At 38.9% G+C, this 2,851-nt stretch overlaps 1 long non-coding RNA gene across 1 annotated transcript; it reads right to left on the reverse strand.

Moving 5' to 3' along the window:
• Positions 1-327: 327 nt before the first annotated feature.
• Positions 328-2,089, reverse strand: LOC113730236 (uncharacterized). The gene is made up of 2 exons (XR_003458299.2): positions 1,880-2,089; positions 328-544 (listed from the first exon to the last, which is right to left on the reverse strand). It is a non-coding gene; the product is annotated as an uncharacterized lncRNA (long non-coding RNA).
• Positions 2,090-2,851: the final 762 nt, after the last annotated feature.

Below are 2,851 nucleotides of genomic sequence, written 5' to 3' on the forward strand. Positions count from 1 at the left end.
TTCAATGTCTTCAAGTTTTTATCAAAAATTTTTTGTTTCATATTTCAGAACGGATTTTCATGCTTACCAGGGAAAAGAAGGGTCAAGGAGAAGATAAGCTCAGATCTGTATTGAACACAAGAACAATTTTCTTCCTAATGAAACAATTCCAAGATCACTCAAAGAACGTGCAGTGCTTGATAAGGACATCCAATCACATAGAGAGGGTGAGATGAAAAATACTACAGATGTAATTTCTGCATCCTCTACTATCATCGTTAGCTAATAAAAAGAGGAAGCAACAAAAAGGATCATAGGAAAAATGCAAAAAAAGAACATGGAGCGAGAGAGCATTCAACAATGTCTGCCATTTAATTATACCAAAACCAAAACCAACAAGACTTCATAGTCGTTCTAACATGGAAAATAAATGCTGAAATGCATTATTCAACTCAAATTACTCAACAATGTTCAAAGTTTCTCATCTATCAAAGAGTTAATCCTACTAGGCATTTCCCTCTGGCTCCGGTTTCTCGAACAAAGTCTTCTTCAACCAATCAAATGGCTGCACATGTTTAACAAGTTAATATAAGATTCCAGTTTAGCAGCATTAACAGGCATAAACGGGTAACATGAAAAGTCAAGAGTGAAAAGTGCTATCCAATAATCTGTAGCCAAGTTTCAAGCAAATAGGTAACACACAAGCACAGCTCTCATACGTCTCTAATACAAGAAAATTTATACGAAACAGTCCTCCCTCAGCATGAATGTGAAAATCTATCCAAACTAAATATTGCTAAAGCAATAAACTGCAAAAGCAATATTCAAACGCATATTCTTGTCAAACAAACAAATTGAGGACAAAAACAAACCATTCAACTCTCCAGAATTTCATAGAACTGCTCAAAGGACTATGAAAAAAGTCAAACCTGAAGATAAAACCCAAATATTTCTGGGGTCATTCACCAAAATACTGCCTTTTTTGCTGAAAATTAAAAATATATATTAAGTTGACTTCAGTTAGCCAAGACCAGAACGATTATTTTTTCTCCCTTCACCAAAAATCATCTTGACACCTCTTCCTTCAATAAACCTCAATCTTCTCCCTCCCCTCTCCTTGTTAACTAAACCATAATCTTCTCCCTCTTCCTTTCTCAGCTTCCTATACGTGCCCTTTTGCAATCGATTTCACTTCTAATTTTCTGGCTATTTTGCCTGCTCAATTGTGGAAGCGATGACTGCCAAATAGATTGAGTTCTGCCTTAAATATGAGAACTGCTTAGTCATTGTAGCGGTATAGACACGATGACCAGTGTCTTTTAAGCTTGTGACCTGGCACGCCATCATGTTCCTAGAATATTTAAGTTTGAGTTTGGGAGCTGATCTTTCAATTTCTTTTTTTCTGATAAGAATAATATTATTGCCGTATTTGCCGCTGTGTTGGATCTCTTTTGTTTCTTTCGCATGCAGTTTCTAACGGGGATAAGAAGAAGTAAAGGAAAGAAGAGAATCAGTGGACAATGAAAGTCGAATTCTTAAAAATCCACTTTCAACCGCTGTATTTTTAATTTCTGACGGAAAAAAGGACGAATATCAGATGAATAACAAACGCAACATTTCGGCACTTCAAATGCCAAATTACCACGGCAATAGCCAACTTATATCTGCAAACTGGCACATATCGACATATCATATTCATAGTTTCCTAGATATCCAATAAAATAAAAATTAAAAATTAAAACTCCAAATTAACAAATCAATCTGATGTTGCAAATTATCAAACACAGAAAGGCAAGCAGATCCAATCAGAATCACCAGAAGAACCACAAATCAGCTAAAATGGAAAAGAGAAATCAGAGATGTGAGATTTGAGAAAATGGGAAAAGGGGATGTTTACAACCTGGATGAGCCAAATGGCTGTAACTCCGGCGGCCACGCCCCACGATGCGGCGGCCTGGATATCAGTGGACTGAACGCGAAAGCTCGGCTTCAGGACCTTGAAAAGTCCACCTGATGCAGCGGGGATCGCCATATATAATTCTGGCACTATACCGTTTCGTGTTCTTCACCTCCGATCAAATCAAAAGCCTTTGTCGTTGTTGAACTTCCTGTGCTTTCCTTTGTTCCCTTAGCTTTAATAAAAGGTCAAATTATCCAATTGGCCCTTGAACTCTTTGTCTAGATAAAAATAAGCCCCTCATCTATTTTTTACTGACTTTAAGCCCTCGAACTTGTAAAATTGAATACCCGTGACCCTTTTAGCCAGTTTCTCCGGTTTTGCAACCGAAAGGCCAATTCACACGAATGTCAGTGTGCTTTAAAGAAGGGCATTTTTGTCCGCATTTTCTAAGCAAAGAGTGAACAACTCCATCGTCTTCGTTTTCCCTAACCCAACCAAACGTGCATAGATTTCCAGAGTTCTTAAGCTTCAGCAAATCAGGGATAACTGAGTCCGACTCAGTGCATCCGATTGAATTCAGCAGTGAGTCCGAGAGACAGGAATCAGATTCCGTAGAAAAGTCCAACTCATTCGTGGAGACGGAGGAATACGTGGCTCCCAAGATTTTAATCGGGAAAGGTCGCGATTTTGCGGTGAATTGTTGGTGCTTGGGCTTCATGTTGCATGAGATGCTCTACGGGATGATGCCGTTTAAGGGGTCATTGAAGATACCTGAAAATCCGAAGTTAATTGAAGCTTTCGGTTTTCAAAATAATACTGCCTGAAACGATCCTCCAGCCTAAGAGTCTGGTGAATATGATGGGCTTGGTACAAGGGCATCAAATCAAATCCTAAAGCCCATGCCCCGCCGTTAGCATAGCCTTCCATGTTATTCTCGCTGAATCCGTCTAGCCCTTCATCATCTTCTTCCTC

The sequence above is a fragment of the Coffea arabica genome, chromosome 2e (assembly GCF_036785885.1).
Source record: "Coffea arabica cultivar ET-39 chromosome 2e, Coffea Arabica ET-39 HiFi, whole genome shotgun sequence".
Lineage (NCBI taxonomy): Eukaryota > Viridiplantae > Streptophyta > Magnoliopsida > Gentianales > Rubiaceae > Coffea > Coffea arabica.